This window comes from Panthera onca, chromosome D1, assembly GCF_046562875.1.
Source record: "Panthera onca isolate mPanOnc1 chromosome D1, mPanOnc1 haplotype 2, whole genome shotgun sequence".
Lineage (NCBI taxonomy): Eukaryota > Metazoa > Chordata > Mammalia > Carnivora > Felidae > Panthera > Panthera onca.
Genome location: NC_138348.1, coordinates 100,659,533 through 100,680,836, shown reverse-complemented (window position 1 = coordinate 100,680,836; position 21,304 = coordinate 100,659,533). Strand labels below are relative to the sequence as shown.

The 21,304-nt window shown below is 52.4% G+C and overlaps 1 long non-coding RNA gene across 1 annotated transcript in view; it reads right to left on the bottom strand.

Moving 5' to 3' along the window:
• The window catches only part of LOC144613033 (uncharacterized), a 217,361-nt gene extending 211,983 nt beyond the window's left edge, over nt 1–5,378 (bottom strand). Inside the window, exon 1 of the long non-coding RNA XR_013550342.2 lies at nt 5,224–5,378. This is a non-coding gene — a long non-coding RNA (uncharacterized LOC144613033). The remainder of the gene's footprint in view (nt 1–5,223) is intronic.
• Between the last annotated feature and the right edge of the window lie 15,926 nt (nt 5,379–21,304).

Here is a 21,304-nt window from a genome sequence, read left to right as displayed (position 1 = left end):
ACTTTGCCATCCTCACGCTGCTACCCCACAGACCTAAAGGTTAGTGGGGATCTGAGCCAAGCAACGGTAAATGGATTAAGTCACGCAAAAGAATGTCTTTTTAAGAAAAATAGATGATGTGTTCCCAAATGTTCTTGTCCTCGGTTACTGGAAATGATTGGGAGCTGATTCTACTACGACAGAATTTTAGATCCTGCTGCTTGGAGGGAGCCTTTAAAGAGATCTGGTCTAAATGCCACCCCTGGGCAGGCATATCTGTGGGTGCAACATCATCACCAAGTGCTCATGCAGCCTTAACTCCCACACCTCCCCAAGCCCTCAGCTCATCCTTTCCTCTGTACCCAATTCTAGTGATTAGAGAGTTCTTGCTTCTCTTCAGCTGAAGTCCATGAGTCTCCTTACAGATCTAATGATCTCTGGTGGGACCACAAGAGATCAAATCTCCCTTTCTTTCACAGCCCAGATGAGATTAGGAGACACCCTTCTGTCTTCCTGACTCTAAGGCCCCAGTTCCTTCAACCATCCCTTGGAAGGCCTGAGCTCCTCTCTCAGCCTCCAGACACACTCTCGTTGGGTCCTGTCCTTCAGCGCTCAGCACAAACACGTGTTCTCATCATGTGGCAGACACAGTGTGAAGCTCATTCCATGTGCTGTCTCATTTATTCCCGACAACAGCCCCAGGAAGTAGATGTGATTATTGTCCCCATTTGGCAGATGAGGAAACTGGGAAGAGAAGGAACATGGCAAGAGCTACACAGTCTCTGACCCTCCCTGCTGCCTAATGGCCCCGGAAGGAGAGCAGTCATCTTACCCAGCAGCTCTGGCAGAGAGACAAGGGCACTGGGCTTTGCATCCCACTCTCCCACATATTACTGTGCCACCCAGGCCAGCCATCTCTCTGGGTCGCCCGGTCTGTAACTTGGGGATCCACCTGCTAGGCTTTTATGGAGATGAGAACAGATTTAGAGATGTGCCCCGAGGCCTGAGATTCCGTGTCAGCCTCCATTGTCCCCGCCAGGAGACCCAGTGCAGCCGGCCTCCCGGGAGCTGCAGCAGTGGGGGGATTCAGGCCATTCCTATATCGCTGGGGCCTTCTCCAGGATGGAACCAGGTTCAAGTCTCCAGGTCTCCACCCGGGCTGGAGTTGCTCTCTAAAATGATTTGTCAAGTGACAAGCAAAAATATATTACCAATTTAAGAGTGTGATTTGCCTGCAACTTTTTAATCCTCGGGCTGTTGTTGAATAGATTAAAGTGTCTGCTTTGATCCATGCATTTAGATGGAAACATAAATATAGCCATCACTTCCTCTCTCAGCCGCCAGGACGGTGTCACGATGCATCACGCTGGCTTCCGACCCAGCCAGGCTAATGCATGAGAAGGACCTTTTTGCCATTCAAATCCCTCTTGTTCTGCTCTGGCCCATGCCACCTAACCTGACCACGGCTCACGCTGGGCAACAGTCACTCGGGAAAGGGTGGAGCGGTGGACCCTAGTCGTTCAGTGCCACGAACCTCCCCCAGCTCGGCAGAGCCCTGCAAGAATAAATCTCTGGAGAAATAGATTTTGAAGAGGAATTTGGTACATAGATCTTCTGTCAGCGGAGCAGACTCCGGCTCAGCTGTTTTTCAGGCTCGCTGCTTATCCAGAAATACATCTATTTTTACATGGATCTCTAGCGAGATTTCCTCTTCCTTCTCAGGGTGGGATTTGGTGGAGGGAGCCAGAGGGCAGGGAGTGGCCGTAGCCTGGGGATGGGGGCGGTGCACAGCCCAGGGGCTGGCCCAGGGAGGCCACAGCTCAGGCAGAGAACAACAGTGCCTGTGCCGAGCCCTGGGCTCCTCAGGCCTTCCTCCCTCCCCAGGCATCCAGTCCTGGTCCTCTCCAAGTCTCTGTCACTGCACTGGCCCCTCGGGTGCCCCTCTGCCCACCAGCTTCATGATCCCCCAAGGCTAAAGCCCCCCACCATGTCCACGTGTTTTACAACCTGACCGCACAGGGACACACGTCGAGGGCCCCCACCGAACACCCACAGAGATGGGCTGCGCTCACCTGTGGATGCAGCTTTATTCTGGGCCTGCCTGTCGATGCCAGACGGCTTCCGGCGGCTCTGAGCGGCCCGGCAGACCAGCCGGCAAAATGGCTGGCGGGGTCTTGGGGCAGTGCGCTGTGGCAGGCAATTAGGCCTCAGACAAAGGCCTGTGAAATGTCAGAAGTAGCAGGGAGGCTGGACTCACAAGAACATTGGGCACGTGGAAGGCCATGTAGTTGACCACACACTGATGGAGCCAGAGCCCTGGAAACAGTGCTCTCCTGCTCCCAAAGGGCCTTTTGCAGGAGAGACATCTTTGTGCCTCCTCTTCCCAAACCTCCTTGAGTAAATTAACTCCTTTCCGCCAGGACCTTTTGTGCTGCAAAGCCCCGGGCCCCCCACGATAAGCAGGAGATAGCAAATAGGTGTGGGATAGGAAGAACCTGTGGCTACATCTGCTGCTCTGCCTGGTCCTGTCCCCTGTCCTCTGCCCCCCCCCCCCCCCCCCCCCGCAGACCCAGCATCCACCCCCGAAGGCTTCTGTTCTAAGAGGGCCATGGGCCCCTGCCCCGCCAGTCCTAGCAGGTACCAGGCCCTGGCCTCCCCTCTGTCCTGCGTGCAGACCCCCAGCACACAGTGGGGCCAGTGGGCCCCAGGTGAGCTCTGCCCTACCCACACGTGTTGATGGACCCACCTGTGGCCTCTCCTCCTGAAAGCTTCCAGTTCCATTCTCACCCTCATGAGCCCCTGCCACCTGGGGGACCTCGCTCCCGAATCATATTCCTCCCCTTCCTCCCAGCAGTACCAGTCTCCTCCCCTGCTCTGTTTCCAAGCACGCTGGCCTTTCCCATCCCTCCCCGCATACCGACACACAGCACCTGTGGGCCCTACTGAGCCTATTGTGTGTTCCCGCTCCCTCCCACCACGCTGCCCTGTCTCTCCTCAGCCTCCTCACTTGGAAACGCAGGTCCCCATCACCCGTGGCCATGCCATCACCCCCTGGTGGCTTCTGTCCCACTCCGGCACCAGACCTCTGTCCTTCCTGACCCTGCCCACAGGTGTTGCCTGGCCTCACAAATGGGACCTCTCCTAGCTCCCCTCCTTCCTTTCCAGTTGCCTGGTTGTGCTTGCTCTTTCACTCTCTCTAGCTCTTCTTCTCCTCCCACCTCTTCTTTGGTCAACCTCGGAGGTTCTAGCCCAATTTCCTTTCCGCCCTACCTCCCTTGTTCACAGTGATCCACACCCCACTCTCCATCCCCGCCCCAAGCCTTCAACCACTGCTTCCACGTGAATAGCTCACAGGTTAGTACGACCAGATCTGACTTTTCTGTTGAGGGTTCCCAACGACTCAGAAGTCAGTTTCGGGCTGGTGAGAATTCTGCCATCACCTGTTAGTCATCCTGCCCAAAACAAGTGCTTCATCTGCCCTCCACAACCAGCACCTCCTCCGAGAGTGACCGGTGAGTCACCATGTTTCTCTTGTTTCCGAGGCTGGATCCAAGATTAATCCTCCCCTCTCCTTAACCACACCCTGAAAGCCACACACATGCAACCAATCATCAAGTATCCGGTCATTGCCCTTGAAATGACTTGGCACCTGCCCAGCCTTTTGGTGCTCTTATCTCAAGTTCTTGCCCTCGTTTCCGCTCACCGGGACTGTTGTAGGAACCACATAATCTATCTGGTCCTGTATAGTAGGCAGAAGAATGCCTCTCCCCCAGAATATCCCTGCCCTAATCCCTGGAGCCTGGGAATATGTTGAACATGGGACTGCAGATGTTTAAAATTAAAGATATGGACCTTAAAATAGAGTATCTTGGATTACCCAGGTGACTCCCATCTAATCGAATGAGCCCTTAGAAGCAGAGAACTTTCTCTAGCTGAGGTCAGAGAGATGCAGAGAAAATCGTGGGAGAGGTGCAGCAGAAAGGGAGGTCAGAGAGCTTCCAAGAGCAAAAAAGGATTTCCTACACTGTCACCGGCCCTGAGATAGGGGCCTGTGTGCAAGAACTGGGGAGCAGCCCCTAGGAGAAAAGGGCAGCCCCAGTTTACAGCCAGCAATGGAACGGGGGTCTCGGTCCTACAACCACAAGGAATAGCATTCTGCCAACCACCTGAATGAGCCTGGAAGTGGATCCTTCCCACAGCCTCCCCAGAGGAGTCCAACCAGCCAACATCTTGATTTCAGTCTTGTATAAACCCAGAGCAGAGAAAATCGTCAAATCAACCTGCATTTCTGGCCTGCAGAACTGTAGGATAATAAATCTGTGTTCTTTTAAGCCACTAATTTTGTGGTTATCTGTTACAGTAGCGATGGAAACTAACACAGCCCACCATTGTCCACCTAGCAAATCACTGCTGTAAGATCATCCCTGCACCCCCACACCTTTCAGAACCCCCAACCAGACAGCACGTATGTCCCAAACCTTCAGCATGACATCTGAAAGAGCCTCCAACTTACCTTTATAGCTCGTATCCCACAGAAAGTCCCCCCCCCCCCACTTACAACACAGTGGCCACCTTCACGTCCTCCAAAAGTGCTCTGAGCATTCCCACCTCTGGGTCTTTACTCACACTATGCCCTCATCTGGAATTGTCTCTCCTGTTCCCTCCTTCTGCCCACCCGAACCTGAGCTCTCCCCCTCCACGAAGAATCCCTGAACCTCCAGCCTGAGAAGCCTCGCTGCCCTGCTCTCTCTGCCTCACCCACTGGGGGCTCAGTATATGCTGTCTCATGTTAGGTTCTGTCCCTCGTCGACAACCTTCCCAAGTGATGGCAAGACCCACATCTATCATTTCCCCTCTATCTCCCACTGTGTCCAGCACAGTTCAGGGTACACAGTAGGGGTCAACAGAAACCTGCTGAGTTACAGATGAAATGAAAGTGTCTCCAGGCACTGTCCTATCGAGCACTGGATCCCAGATGTGAGGAACAGAGGGAACGTCCAGCCTGGACCTGGCTGCCAGGGACCAGGAGACAGGGCATATGGTGAGGTGGTGAGAGGGCAAGAACAATTCCAAACCACACAGAGTCCTGAGATGGCCCAGAACCGGGGGGGCAGGCAGGGCGGGCCACTCTCAAGCCAGGCCAGAAATGATCATGTGTCAGGAGCAGGTGAGCCAAAAGGGCAGCTGGGCTCAGGATTCAGGGCAGATCTGCCGGGACCTGCAAACCAGTCATTACCTACCTACCTGGCAGTGTGATGGGACTGCATGGGCTGTCACCAAGTGCCAATCAGACATCCAGGAAGGCTCCGGAGAGGCTGAAAAGAGAGGAGAAAGAGAAAAGAGAAAAAAGATTCAGAGGGCAAGGAGAGGAAGGGCTGGAGAGGGAAGGGGGAGAGAAAACAGGGAAAGGATGGGAGGAGGAGAGAGACAAGTGGTAGGAGAGGCGGGCATTTGTCCCTCAGTGTCTCTTGGAGAAATACCACGATCCCCAGAATATCCGTAGCCCACTAGGGTTAAGGTGAGGTAAGGAGATGGAAACACCCAACCCTCCCTCCTCACCTTGGCCACCACAACTAAGAAATTATGTAGAGTAATTAATCAAAAGCTAATGAGAAATGTGTTTTCTCTCCCGGCCTAGCCCCACATCATATTCTTATTAGCTGAGGTTATTACAATAGTAATCATGCGTGCTCCAGGCGCAAATTGGGTTTTTTGCTCCACTGCCACCAATTTAGAAAACCATTAATGGCAAGATAAAGCCCCCATGGCTCACACCAGGCCAAGCCTGGGGAACCCACTGCCGGTTCCCTGCTCCCACTGTCCAGAGAGGGGCCTCCCCAGGGCGGCCCCAGGGATCCAGAGGTCTAACCCCTGGAAGGAGCCAAGCACTGGAGGGGAGATGGCAGGAGCACCTGGCCTGAGGCAGGGGGACACTGGATTTCACACACACGCACACCCTGCAGTGTAATCACTAGGGCAGAGATGGCCCTCCAGAAATGAAGCATAAAGCTGAGTTTGCCCCTGGGGTCCAAGTCCATCCCAGTTTTCTCTGGAGCCCTTTGCCCCTCAGAACCTATTCTCCAAAAAGGTTTGGCTATATCTGTGGTCCCCAGACACAGGCACACAGTCAGGTGCTGCCCCTTGATGAAGGTTCCCCTGGCAAAAAGGAGGGTAATATAGTTTTTCATAAAACTAAGTGGACTGAGTTTAATTCTGAAGTTGTCTTTCCTATTTCGTTTGTGGTTTCACATATATACGTGTGTGCGTGCAATACGCACAGGGTATCTATAAAACCTTGCTCGGCACTTACTCGGGACTCTTTCCATTGCGAGGGAGGGATTTAAAATGACATTGCAAAACTGGAGATGCACTGGCTCGTGTTAACTAAGAAGAGCAGGGGTAAAACCAGAAGGTCAGATGGCACTGTCGGGTCTCTCTTCATCTCTCTTTGCATTGCCCTTTTCTCCCTTACCAAATCTGAGCTTCCTCCCTGGGTTGAGGTCATAGGAGGAATGACCTCTGGGTTTGTGTTATCCTCGCATAGGATCTCAGAGGAAGAGATCTTCATGCTCCCCCTGCCCCGACATGTGAAATCCAGGTCCGGACTCTGTGACTGTCCCACTGTGGGCCAGATACGTATATATTCTAAGGCCAATCACTGTGGCCAGCGATGGCCAGGCCTGAGTCATGGGATTACTCCTGAGGACGAGTTAATAGTACTATCCTGTTGCCTCACAGAACAGGGGAATAGCCGATACCCTAAAGGAAGTAGGGATACAGTAACTGAAAAAGTTGGGCAAGGGGTGCTATGCAGACAGAGAAAACAGACATCTGCTACACCTGGTCCTCCACCCGCACTGCAGAAGTTTTTCTGACAGTCTCAGGAACTACAGAGTCAAATACTGAGCCACCAGAAAATGTCAAAAGACCACTTTGGCCCTGTCAATCACAGAAGAGAGTTCCATTACGTTAACCATAGTGGCAAGGTGCTAATGTAGGCTCTTAGCAACCTGACTCATAAAGAGACCACTTTAAGAATATCAGAAAGCCTATCTGTGACATAGGACATATTGGCAACTCCTCCGGCCCACTTCAGGTATTCTGCACTGAAAACCAAGGTGTAAGTCTAGAAAGTTCTCACAGCCACAGAGCTATGAGTGTAAAGTCAGCAGGCAGTGGGGGGCCTGGGCGGCTCAGTCGACTCTTGATTTCAGCTCAGGTCATGATCTCATGGGTTTGACAGATCAAGAGTTCAAGCCCCACGTCGGGTTCTATGCTGACAGCACAGAGCCTGCTTGGGATTCTCTCTCTGCCTCCTGCTGCACATGCATGCATGCTCTCACGCTCGCTTGCTCTTTCATAAAAAAACTTGTCTCTTAAAAGACAAGTCAGCAGGCAGCAATTTCTCTACAGAAGGAACTCTGCAGGGCCCAAAGATCTCATGGAAACCCAGTCAGCTCAGCTTAAACACACTTCCAGGATGTCTGGCTCCTAGGCAAAATGGTTTTCCCTGAGCCCCACACTCAGCATACCTATGGATTGTCCAGTTAGTTGATCAGAAGTATGATCACGACATACTCTGGTTTGTTTGGTTATTTTTATCATTTATTATTTAGCTCTTTGAACCTGTTGTCCCCAGAAGTCCCTCATAATAATAAACTGCCCTAAAACAGACCCAACTTGGAAGTAGAAACACTTTTTACTGGCTGTTTGGCTTTAAGCAAAATTCTTTGGCCTGTCTGATACCTAGTTTCTTCATCTGTAAAATGCACCTTCGGAAATGGTCCTTGAGTACCCAGACAGCCCCGAGACATTCTGGCACCTTTTGGTAAACTGTGTTGGGCACTTACTCAGTGTCAGGCAATGTGTGATGTGCTGAGCATGAAGACAGGACTTCATTCTGGGTGGGGAGAATGCTGGGAGAGGAGATACATGTCCTCCGTGTGTGATTCAAAGGAGAAGGACGCACACAACATGAGACAGGGATGACTCAAAGGCTATGGGCGTTTAAGAGGACGGGGTGGGAGGTCAGATCAGGTAGAGGAGAAGATGTCTACTCTGATCTGGAAGGACAGATGACATGCAGTGAGGAAGGCAGAGCATTTTCTGCAGAAGGGATGGTCCGAGCAGAGGTGTGGAAACAAGAATACCAAGAGTGGGTAGGCTCCCTCCTCTGGATCTGGTGAAGGCCCCGCTGGAAGGGTCCTCCCTTCTAGACCATCTGCTTCTTCTTCTACGGCAGCCCAACCCTCTCCACTGTGCAGTCATGGGTGACAGTGCCTAGACACTGCCAAGGGGTGGCAAGGGAGAGGGGTTACCTCGGGACCTGTCCCTGGAGAATCCGTGACACCCTCAGCAGGACCATCCATGGTCTGCCTCACCACCTGCACTTCCCCTTATCTGCCTCTCCAGCTTGGCCAAGGTTCAGTGCTGCTAATTAGCAGCAATCAGCTCAGCTCTCCCAGCCCCACCCCTGCCAGATGCCGAGGCTTCCTTTCCCTCCTGCAGGGAAGGCACAGCAGGTGGCAGAGGCAGGGGGCAGAAAGAAGGAAGGAGCAGCTCTGGGGGGATGACTGAGGCAGATAATAGGGAGGGAATGGAGGGGTTTGGGAACTAAACATTGAGTCATTAGGCTGGACAAGCTGAAGGTCTCCCTAGCTCCTCCTCCGACTGACCCTCCTTTGTAGTACAAAGCCCTTTCCCATAGTGTCTCATTAGTTTAGTCTCCAAACAACCCTGGGAGACAAGTATTATTTTTTGTAATATCTTTGTTCTTTGGTCCACTCTGAGGTCCCCAAGGGAAGGGATCATGTCAACCTCATCACTGCTGTGCATCCCAGTGCCCAGCATGGAATTGGCATCTAATAAATAATTGCTGGATGGAAGGATGGATGGGATAATGGGTGGACACACATACAGATGGATGAATGGATGATAAATCATCCCATTTTATGAATAAAGAAACTGAGGAACAGAAAGGGAAAACGTGACTTACCCAAGACCAATCTGACTGCTAGCAGCCAATCAGCACCAAGCCCCCAGTGCACTGGCCTCCTCAGCCAGCGCGCTTCCCAACACTCCAAAGTGCTCTCTCTTCATTGGTTTCTTGAACATACTCAGCCAAGAAAGGCCACCCTTCTGAAGCTCTGATTCCAATCCTTCCTCTCGCAGTTTGTCACAGGCCAAGCTACTGCCAACTCGGCTCCACAAAGAGCAGGATCCCCCAAAGCCCACTGACCATGGACTAGAGACAGGGAGCCTCTCTCTGGTCATGGTTCTGGAAAAACCTGACTGAAGCAACTAGTGGGGGAAAGGTAGACAGGGGCATCCAGAGCATGAGCCCCTGCAGAGGAACCGAGAACCCATGGTGTAAGGTGCACAGTGCTGGGCTGGGAGTCACAGAGACCATTAAAATCCCAGCTCCCATCCTTCCGCAAGCATCTGCTCCCCCACTGTGATGCCCTCCCTCCTCTCAATCTCAATGAACATGACTTCTAAGCTCTCCAAGCCTGTCTCCTGGGCAATACCTATCACACATATGACTCTGAAAGTTGAACCACTGATAAGGTGAAGTCCCACCCTGTCACAGTCCCCTGCCTCTACCTACACTCCCTGCCTCCTCTCCCCTCAGGAACCCCCAAGCCCCAGCGTCAACACACACTCCTCTCTAGCCCCTCCACACCCCAATCTAGAGGTCTTCTCACTGCGGCCTCATCTCTCCACCTCAGACCTCACCTGCTGTCCTAAGGATCTGCCACCTGCCTTCGCACTGGCTCCATCCCGACTTCTGCTCCAAGGTCAAATCAAGGCCCTTTATCCTTCAGCTCCCGTGCTTTGCTTCAGAGCCTACTTGCCTTCTAGTTCACTTCTTAGTCTCCAGGTAAAAGTTCTCCCCACAGGGAGTTCTGTCCCTTCCCAGGAGGCCACCCTCAGACTTCCCTCATAGACCCTGGGGAGGCCATTTGGTTCCCACGGTACCTGCTGACCCCTACACGCCTCTGGCTTCCTAAAACTCCCTGACCAGACAGGGGTCCTTCACCTCAGGTCCAGGAACCTTAAAAAGGTCCTCAGTACACTTTTGGGTCAGTAGGAACATATGCTCATTTTCTAGGAAAAGTGTCCTCAGCTAGAGAATTCCCTGACCCAGAAAACTCAAGATTCACTGCCTGGAAGTCCCATTTCCCCTTCTACCCTACGCATGACAGATAGCTCAGGGTCAGTGCTTTGTAACTCGGTCAGGCAGCCACCACCCTAGCCCCCTCCAAAACAGAGCCTTCTGGTGTGAGGCCTGCAAGGCTCCGGGGTCTCCATGATGAGGACAGGATATATACACGGTGGGTGCTACATGAGAGGTCAGTGGGTGCTTCATGACAGCCCATGGAACTAGAACCTTGGCAAAAGTAAGAATCCCATAGAATCTTGGAGTTAACATCTTAAGAGATTGTAAGAGGCCATTTGATGCAACCAGTCATTCAAAAAACTACTTCAGTAGCACCTTCGCCATACTCAACACTGGAGATGGACAGATGGACACAGCCCACTGAGATGATATATTTGTGCAATTCCCATTTGTTGGAAGAGGTGACTGGAGCCAGAGGGGTTCATGGCTCGTCTAAGACCAAACAGTTGGCAAGTAGAGGACAGAAACTAGGTAAGACCCAAGCACCCTGTCTTCTCGGGTTGGGTCCAGAGTTCATGACACATGCCCCTGTCCCGTAGCCCCAAATGTGGCTGCACAGGCCAGCCCCTGTCCCCCGCTCGAGAAGTGGCAAGTGGCTGGCAGGGCTCCTGAGTGTGGGCAGACACTGGAGTTACCAGGTCTCTGTTTTTCCGGAGGCACACAGAGGGTTCCTGGTGGAGGAGGGTGGGAGAGAAGCCGGGAAGCCACAGCCTGTGCATGCAAATGAGGCGGCTGCACAATTAATCATCATCAAACAGTTTCATTAAGAGATGGAGGTTTGTGGCTGTTTGTCTTGGGGAAAAAAAAATACTGAAACAGCAGGAAGGAGAAGGGAGAAGGGAGGCTTGGACTGTTTATGCCCAACTCAGAAACTAATGATTCTGCCCACTAGGGGAGGCCAAGGGTCTGGGGATGGTGAACAGATCTGCTAGGAGAGGAGGCTGATGGGCTCCCTGGAAGTAATCATATCCCTCCCGGACAGGGATGGTGCCCCTCCAGCTGTCAGCCCACCAAGAACCACACCAAGCACCTCCACTCAGGCCTCTTCCAGAAGCCAAAGTTTGGGGAAGGAAGGGGGCCACCTCCAGGCTGAGCTCAGGCACCATCCCAGGGCAGTAGAGTAAGGTGGTTACTGGGATTAGATTTCCAGTTTGGGAGCAGGGACTTCCCAGGGGAGAGAACAGATGCCCTATACACACCCTGGACTCAAAGCTCAAAGCCTCTTAAATGGTCTCAAAGCAGTTGTGGGACAGAAAGAAGCAGCCACTTGGAGAATCCGAACCTGGGGCCCTACTGATCCCTAAATCTCCACCTACCCCTTTCCCATGCCCCAACACCTCTTCTGTTACTCAAAAATGGAAAGAGAAAGGCAAGGGAATGGGGAGCTCCTTGTCAAGCCTTTTGGGAGCTAATGCCACAAGGCTGGAGCCTCCCTAGGCACCCAGCTGTGGAGCATGGCCCCGGTTGTCCTGGGCCAGGGAGGTCAACCCTCAGAAGAAATCTTACCAACTCCTCAAGATCTGGCTCTGTTTTCCAGCCACCTTCTTGTCCCTGTATTCAGCCTGTGTTCCATCCACATCAAGGCACTTTCCATTTCCCCAGCAGCCATGGCCTCTCATACTTCCATGCTGTTTCCTCTTTGCGAACTTTCCTCTTTGCTGCCTGCCTAGAGAACTCCTCTTTATCTATCAATGCCCACTTCAAATGTCCCCTCCTCTGTAAAGTCTTCCCTGACTCCCATACTCTACCAGATGAGGTATCTTCTTCCCTGTGCTCTACATAATTTGTGTTGTAATTATCTGTTCACCGGACAGGCCATGAAACAATAAGGTCCTTGAGGACAAAGACTACATCTTTCTTCACCTTTGTGGCACAAAGACCTCAGCTGCAGTTTAAAATTTGTCAATTGAATGAGTTTCATGAACTGGGAAAGATCACAGGTACCTCATCTACACACCGACTCAAGGCAAACGTCTAAATCATCCAGCTCAAGTTCATTTTCTTCCTGAGCTATCCCAAATCCCTGAGATTGGGAAGGGGTGAAGATGGGAGAAGTGCCCTTCACTCAGCATGCAGGGCTCCCAGGATCATGAGCCCAAGGATAAGCAACAGTTCCTGATCGGCAGATACCGTAGGCTGAAGGCCAGGCCACAGTAAAAGCCTAGTGTGGGGAACCAGAGCTCTCTTCCTAAGCTGAGTGATGCGTTGTGACAAGGAGTGTTGTGTGGGAATGCGCTGAGCCTGCAAGGGGTTGCATTGCCTCTACGTCCCTATGGCCACAGGGCCCATCGGAGTGCCCTCTACCTACGAGGAACTTTTCCTACAGCTCCAAAGCACTGCTGGTAACCAGGTGGGACCAAACGGCCACAGCTCTACCTGCCCACCCAGATTCGTTCCCCCTCTCTTCTGCTCACTCCCATCCCCTTTCCTCCAAACTTGTTGACTGTTTGTGACTTGAGTCTTCCCTGTGATGGCCAGAAGGGAGAGGATCCATTTTAAATTAACAAGGTTATTAGCAGTTAATTACCTGAGGTATCATTGTAATTGAAAAGAAAAAGAGAGAAAAGAGGTTCATAAACATTCCAGCTGCCCGTTCTCCCTCCTCACTGTCACTACGGCTGGGGTGAGGGGGACAACCACAATGTCCCCTATGCCAGGTGTACAGACCATTGACTTTTCTTGCTCACAGTATCCCTCCGTGCATTCCCACCTGTTTTCACTGGGATATCTGGCAGGGGAAACCAGACTCAAGGAGAGTAGACTGTCTACCTGACCTACACCTCACTGACGACTCTGAGAAACGCTCAGCCATAGCCATAAAGATGCAGAGAGATTTATTTTACATTGGGGGTGTTCAGGAAGGAGGCACAAACCTGATGCCTGGAGTCAATATTTTCAGTGATTTTTATCTCAGATTGTCCTCAGTGATTCTGCAATTAAGCACGGCTGGCATACATCGGCATTATCGATTTTTAGTCCCAAATTCACTGCCACCAGAGACACCACTATGTCAGGGATCAGCTCCTTTTCCTTCCTCCCCACCTCCACCAGCCCCTGCCAGGGCTAAAGGCTTCCCGGAGCAGTAGGGGCATAAAGAGGACACAGAAGGCAAAGCCTCCTCCCTCATGCTGACGTCAGCACCTACTCACTAGATCCTCAGGCGAAGACCCCATACCCTGCAGTTCTTATCAGAGAGACCATCTCCTGCAGAAAACTCACCAGAAGCCATCCCATCGCTCAGGCCTCATAGAAGGAGCCCCAGACCACAGACTCCATGAAGTCTCCGCCTATGGGAGACCCCCAATCTCACCAAATTGTTCCCAGTTTAGGGTAAACCAGTAGAAGGAGCCAACCTGTGAGCTAAAAATCCCTCTTGACCTCCAAAAGATCTCCCCCAGGCACAAGCAGCAAGCGCCAGTGGCTCTCCTCACTGGCCAGGGCATTGGCAGAGGCACCGTGGATTCTGATATGGAGAACGTGGTGTGGGCACTAACGGGATGGAGGGGTGAGCTCGAGCAAAAGATACCCTCCCAACTGCTTCAAGCCTCTGCTGCCCTGAGACAGCCTGGGACTCCTGACACACCCCAGGCCACCCTCCCTGTCCCCCTTCCCTTCCCTCAGCAAAGCTCCAGCTCCCCTGCCTTAGGCTAAGCCCTCTCCCCTCTGGACCCGACTTTCCCGAGCAGAATTCAGCCCCCTGAGTAGTAGCCAGAGTGGTCAAGAGCAGACCCCTGACCTCCCACCCAACCTTCTGGAGGCAACAACAAAGAGCAAGTGGGGAACAACAGAGCACACACAAAACCCATACATGATCACATATGTGTGCAAGTATAATTATATGAAGTATGATATACTTCACATATGATATGCACATATGCACGCAGAAAAGTGCATATATCATTAAATGTTTTAATTGAGCATTTACTATGTGACAGGTAAGTAACAGTATTAGCCACATTTTATGAAGAGAGAAACTGAGGTTCAGAGACCCTAACTAATATGTCCAAGATCATACAGCTATTATATGATGGAGAAGAATATGAACCTAGGCAGTCTGTCTGTCTCTAAACTGCCTAAATCCTAAACCTTCCAGTACATGTTTTTCAAAGATTCCACCAAAGTGGGAGTGGGGTGGGGAGGAGATGACTGGGGAGCCAAGACATACTAAAACATTCTTCTCCCCACCCTGTATGGGTAGGACAGCTGCTGCCCAACCCTGGACCAGAGTCACTCCTCCTCTCTTCTGCACCCCCAGGTGGGAGCAGGGCGTCCGAGTGCTTGGTGGGGTGAAGCCAGCCCACCAGCACAGACTCCCTCATCCAGTGCTCCCTGCCCTCTCTGCCCTTCCATCCATGCTCAGAGTAGAGGGACATAGCTAGGGCAGGGGAGGGAAAGGCCCCCACCCGTCTAGTTCACATTTCCCCACCTGCAGAGCTGCTCCCATCCCCCTTCCTGCTGAGTCTGCACTGTTCAAAGTCACCTTGCAAGTGTCTCCCATGCCCAGGAAGGCAGCCAGGGGAAGAGAAGCAGATGGGCAGCTGACATGGGCAGCATATCTACAGCTAGCATGAGGGAGGGGGTAGGGGAGGCTGACGCTAACCTGGAGCCTGGCGCCCGGGGCTATGGCCAGGGCTGAGGGAAGGGCCAGGGGTGAGCCCAGAACCTCAGACTGTCCCTGGAACTGGGTATATCTGGACCAGTCTGCGGGTCTGGTGGGCTGCGGATAGAGCACCTGACACCTGAAGAGGGGTGTGATCTGACACCTGCAGCCACTTGAGAGCCACAACGTTCCCAGGAACCAGAGCTTCATTCCAAAAGAAGCCTAACCAGTCATAACCCCTTTCCTTCCTTTCCTGGGAACCGAGAAAACAACTGAAACAACTAGCAGGGGGAAGGAAGGAAGCCAGAGACCACTGACCCACCTCTCCCCACCCTATGCATCCCCGCCCCCTGGGATTTGCCTCCTCTGGTTCTCTGCAGGGGTGCAGCAGGACCCAAGAGAGCTGCCCTCAGGTCTCTTCCTGCCACCTAATGACTGGGAAAAATCAGTTCACTTCTCTAAATGAAATGCATAAGACATAGTTGGCACTCAACAGATGTTAGTTTCCTCTCCCTTCCCCTTTCCGCCACTTCCCACTGGAGGGAAGCCCAGGTGTCTTGCAGAGGCTGGGGGCAAAGAACCTCTCTCCCTTCCTGGTGGCAGGGCCCAGAGAGTGGAGGGCAGCAGATCCCCTTCCACTATTCCCAGCTGGCAGTGGTGGGGAGGAGGGGCACTTTGGGAACTGATGAACTCTATTGGAAATCCTGAAGAACACTGGGCTGTTGATACTAGAGTGTTCTGGGATTTCATGAGCACTGGGGCCTTACAGGGATTCTATCAGAAAGATACTGGGGCATGATAAGAAAGCAATAGGAGTTGCTGGGGACATACTGGAAAGTTACTGGGAAACTCTGGGGTGTCCCAGGGAGCAAAGGCCATATGGGCATTCCTAGGCACACTGGGATTTCAGAGGGCATCATGCCAACTAAGGACCTTCGGAGATGACTAGGCATTCCCTGTGGGGCATGCATGGGTTCCACTAAGTGCTACAGTCTAGGCTGCCCTTCTCTTGAAAAGGAGCATGGGTGGGTAGGGATGCAGCCTGCCCCAGGGGAGCCGCAGCAGGACTACCCTGCCCTGGAAGAGGGAGTAAGCAACTCTTTGAGCAGCAACCACCAAATTGTGCTTTCCCGGTGTGGTGGCTGCCTCAGGGGAATGTGCAGCCTGGTTTGGAAAATCACCCCTAAAGAGGGGAGCAACTCCCTGCCTGGCATCAGTCCCCTCAAACTCAGGCCCCAGGCCCTACATCTACCCCCAAGGTGAAGGGACATCTGGGGCACAGGGAAGGCAGGACTGAGGCAGTAAGACTCGGTGGGGCTAAGTAGGCACCTTGTCAACAACAAAGGCTCCCAGCATATAATTGGTTCCCACTCTCAGGAAGAGAAATCTGGGGACACACAGGCTGGACCTTTGACTTATGAAAACCTCAGTTTCTTAGCCCTGGATGGCAATAGCTGTTAGGAAATCTGGACTCCTTGGGGAAAAAAATAAAGGCTTGGATAACCTACTCCCCTGTTCCCCATCTCCTACCCGCTTTTCTGAGTCCTCCCCATCCTTCAAAGACCAGCTCCCCATCCTAGTCCTCCCCAGAAGCTTTCCCCATGTCCAGCAGACCCTGCTCCTTTGATTGGCAATAGCTCTTCAGCAGGCCTTGACCTCTGCCTTGATCTGTGGTCTTCTCTGGACATGGAAGGCCTTCTCCCTAAGGCCCATGGTGATGGGGGCAGAGCAGCGGGCCACATCAGCCACCTCACCTTAGGCCTGGCCCCAGCTCCCCCTGCTCCTGCTAAGGGCTCAGGGCCTGGCAGGAGGCCACTGTGCTCTAGCTAGCAGGTAGGTTTTGTTAAGGAGAATGCGTCAGCTGTCGCCCTACTTCAGCGGATGGGGCCCAGGATGGCCCGTGCCCTGAAAAGCACCAGTGGCACTGTTGGGACAGAGGAGCTCAGACACTTCTGCCCCCAGCCTAGAACAACAAAGTCAACCGGAGCCAAAGCAGCTGCTAAGCGTGCCCGATCTGGAGGAAGCTTGCACGCAGGCTGGACGTGGAGAAGGCAGGTCACTGAGCCCAGGGCCCCGACTTGGTCCCTGTGTGCCCCCCAGAGTCAGGAAAACAAACCCAGAGTAAGCACAAGCCCCCAGGCAACCTCATGCACCTGACTGCCCCTCACTCTCAGGACTGTAGTGATGCTCCATGGGTCCCTTCACTGGACCTCAGGAATCTGCATGGCTGAACCAGGATAAGCCTCCTCACCCTTGCCCCCGGCCCAGATCGGAGGCAGCGGCTGGTCCAGGCCAGCAGAAAGCAGCAGAGAAACTTTGCACTGCACCAGTCCTTCAGGGTGGCCAGCCTGCCTCCCCACCGCCCCACCCCACCCCACCCCGGCCCTTCCTCATGCTCAGCCAGCTCCCGCCTGGCCACGGGGCGGTGAGGAGGAGCAGGAAAGGGACTGAGCACCAGCGCGGCCAGCCCCGGGGCCGGCCGCCCACTCCTCCACCGCTGGCAGCACTGAGCCCCATCATCAGGCACTAATTAAATCCCCCTAATGAGGAAATAAGGACGCAGGAGCCGGCTCCGCCGCGGCCTCCCCGGCCCACCGCCCTCGCCTCTCCATCGGACTTATCGCTCGTCACAGGATGTTTACAATAATTTTTAATTTGTGCAATTATTAATCACTTTTCTATCTGCCTCATTTGCATAATAATTAGTCATCTCACTGTTTGGCATGCCTGTGAATGACAGTGTTTTAAATTGAATTAAGATTTTAATATTCTATTTTCCTGCTTTCTTCCCCCCTCACACGCTAATCAAAGTCAGATTTGGCAGCCAGAGGGAGGGTGGGGAGGAGGCTGGCAGGCACTGGACTTGGCCTGCTCCTCGCTCCTGAGAACTGAGCTGGGAGGAGGGGCAGGTCTGGAGAGGGCAACAGCAACCCACCGGCACCCCAAACCTGGTGCCCAAGGGGTTAACTCAGCCTTGCCTAATGGAGGGAGGCAATGAGTGAGGAGTGGGCAGCGGGCAGTGGGGAGGGCAGGCGTCAGACTGTCTCAGTGGCGCCAGAGAGCAAGAAAAGCACTTTCATTTTCTGTCCAAACAGGCTGCTTTTTGCAAGGGAAGTTGGAAAGCACATTACAGGCCAGTAATTGATCCCTGGTTACTAGTCTAAGTTAACTTTGATGGCTCAAGGTCCCCCAGGTAGAGAAGCAGCTGGAACAGTCCAAAACCCATTGCCATTCTTTGGACGGACTGAGAAAACAAATCTCTGCAGTTGAGTTGGGCTCCCCTCCCCCCTCTAGAGCCACCAGCTCTCCACACACCAGCAGACCCTCTGCCCAGGCTGGGCACTTCACAGAAGCATGCAAGAGAGGGCGGGGTTCCGGCTGACCAGGGGCAACAGGAGGGGGCACACTGGCCTCTGTCAGGGGCAGGGGTGGGTTCATCTCTCTTACCCTCAAGCCCCCCTCTGACCACCCCAGGAATCCTGCTCCAGCCCCACCTCCTCACCACTAGGCTTGCCTTTCGTGTTGCCATGGTAATCCCTGTGGCTACCCTGGATACCCATTGCGGCTCCAGAATTCTCTGCTTAGGCAGAGCAGCTCTACCCACAGCCTGCTTAGAACACCTCCCCTTTTACCATCACTGAGGCCAAAGGTTGAGGAGCTAGGTTATGATCACCAACACATGGTCTGCAAAGTCAGATGCTACTTTTCCCTTAAGGTGAGTAGGGAGAGGAGATGGGACACGGGAGCTGGTGTGAGCCAGTACAGGACATCACAGGCTGGGGACCGGGGGATCAGACTCCAGCCACCAAGGCTTTCCCCAGGCCAGAGTAAAGGAAGGACCTCAGCCTACAGAGATCCGTTCCTCCCACAAGCAACAAGGTCTCCCAACTGTGCACTTAGGAGTCAAGGGAGGGAAGTCCTCCCGGCGGGGCGGATTGGATGGGGGGGTGGGGACAGGGGGGGACAGGGAGACAGAAATGGAGTCTTGCTGCCAGAGTTAAAAACTAGATGAGGAGAGAGGGCTAGAAGTTTCCAGGAGAGCCCTTCTCCTTCATAGGACTCCATGGCTGGTCTGCATTCTCCATCTACAAGTCAGGCAGGGAAGATTCTAGGTATTCCTACAGTCCCCTCTGACACAGGATGTCCCTGGGCTGACCCCATGAGCCCTCTTGCTGATTCACCTAGGCAGGTGCCAGCCTCGGGAGCTGGTAGTGCCGCAAACCCACTTGCCCAGTCATCGTCTGAAGGGGCAGGACAAAAACTGCCGGGATTCAGGAGAGGCACGGTCCAATCCAGGAATTACAGGGAGCTTTTGAGAAACCAGGCCCGCAGGGGCTTGGGCTTTGTCCCCAGCTCCACTAGAAGGAACACATAGCCTTCTTATTAGTTTGTAAATCAGGCCTAGATGAGCCCAGACTTCACTGTCTCCTACCTCATCAGCAGGGGATGCACCCTTTACCACAACCAGCTTCACCCACCACACCCAGCCTCTGCTCCCCAGCCTTTCCTTCCCGCAACCCCTCAGTGGCAAAGGGAGCTCTCCAGGCTCAGAGACCTGTACACGGACCTGGTGCCACAGTTGCCTCTGCTGGCTGCCTTCACCTTCCACACCTCCCCTAGGGATGAGAGGAAGGCCAGCAGACCCTCAGAACCATGCTCACCGTGAATTCCAGCTTACCGGGGACAGTCCTGGTTTACAAGTTTTGTCTCGGCATACCTATTAATAGTACATGTGTGCTCATACACACAAACACACCATTTACTCTCAGAAGTGTCCTAGTTTGGACAAGAAAATAAATGGCTTCTCTAATCACAGGCCAGTACAGGGTCCCAGAGAGCCTGGGGAGAAAGTGGAGATGCTCTGAGCATAGAGACAAGCAACATTCTCTCAGTCCCCAAGCAGAGGTGAAGCTACGCCCTTTCAGTCAGCACCAAGAGCGAAAGTCAGAGCCCCTGTCCTGGGCCAGAGCACCAGCATGTCAACAGTCTAGCCTGGGGACAGAAGGGATGCAGGACTTTCCCAAGGCGGGGAGACACCTGACAAAAGGAAGAGTAAAAAGGAAGACAGAAGAGCCAGCTCAGCAAAAAGGTAGAAGCCTGAGGGGAGTAAGATGCTATCTTTACATGTGTCCAGCAAATGGCAACAGGGAGCAGCGTGCCTCGGCCCGTCCACGTTGCAGCGGGACAGCCCCATCCAGCTGGCTGCCTCGTACTGCTCTGGCATGTGTCCTCTTGCCCTTCCGAAAGGCCCACATAGATTGCAAAGCCTCTCTCCTTTACCCGCTTTCCCCAAGATGACTCCTTAGCCTGAATTGCAAAATCAATATAGACATTTCACAAGCTCCCATCCCCAACCTAAGAGATGAGGAAGAGAAATCGGAGCAGTCAGCCCCAGGGTAGCAGGACTCTTGGATCCCTTCCTTTTGTGCTGTTACCTGATTGATGCAAGGCTCTTAGGGATCCCCCTTCTCTCCACCTATCTGAGTTGGGATTCCTAAGTTCAGAAGTATAGAGACCACTGTGTTTCTTTGTAGGATGGGAATGGGGTTACAGATATTGGGGAATTTCTATGTCCTATCATCCAGCGAAGTTAATGTAAATTAGCTGCAAAGTAATATACAAATGCATACAATCTACATCAGGAACCAGTAGTTATGCATTCTGGGGACTCAGCAGCAACAGTCCCCACTCCATTTCTCATTATGCTTTTGATTTGCATTTCCCTGATCATTAGTGATATTGAGCATTTTTTTATGTGTCTGCTGGCCATCTGCATGCCTTCCTTGGAAAAAAGGCTATTCGGATCTTCTGCCCACTACTTCATTGGGGTTTTTTTTCCTATTGAGTTGTATGAGTCCTTTATATATTTTGAATATTAACCCTTTCTCAGATATAAGGTTTGCAAAGGTAGGTGGCCTTTTCACCTTGTTGATGGTTTCCTTTGCTGGACAGATGCTATTTAGTTTGATGTAGTCCCACTTGTTTATTTTTGCTTTTGTTGCCTTTGCTTTTGGAGGTAGATCAAAAAATCATCACCAAGACCTAAGTCAAGGAGCTTACTCCCCGTGTTTTCTCCAGATTTATGGTTTTAGGTCTCACATTCAAGTCTTTAATCCCTTTTGAGTTAAATTTTGTGAATGGTATAAGGTAGTAGTCTAGTTTCATTCTTTTGTATGTGGCTGTCCAATTTTCCCAACACTAGTTATTGAACAAACCGTCTTTTCCTCATTGTATATTCTTACCCCCTTTATCATAAATCAATTCGCCATATATATGTGGGTTTATTTCTGGGCTCTCTATTCTGTTCCATTGACCTATGAGTCTCTTTTTTATGTCAATACCATACTGTTTTGATTACTATAGCTTTGTGATACAGTTTGAAATCAGGGAATGTGAGATTTTCTCTCTCAGTATTGCTTTGGCTATTTGGAGTCTTTTGTGTTTCCATACAAATTTCATGAGTTTGTTCTGTTTCTGTGAAAAATGCCATTGGAATTTTGATAGGGATTGCACTGAATCTTTAGATTGGGGTAGGATGAACATTA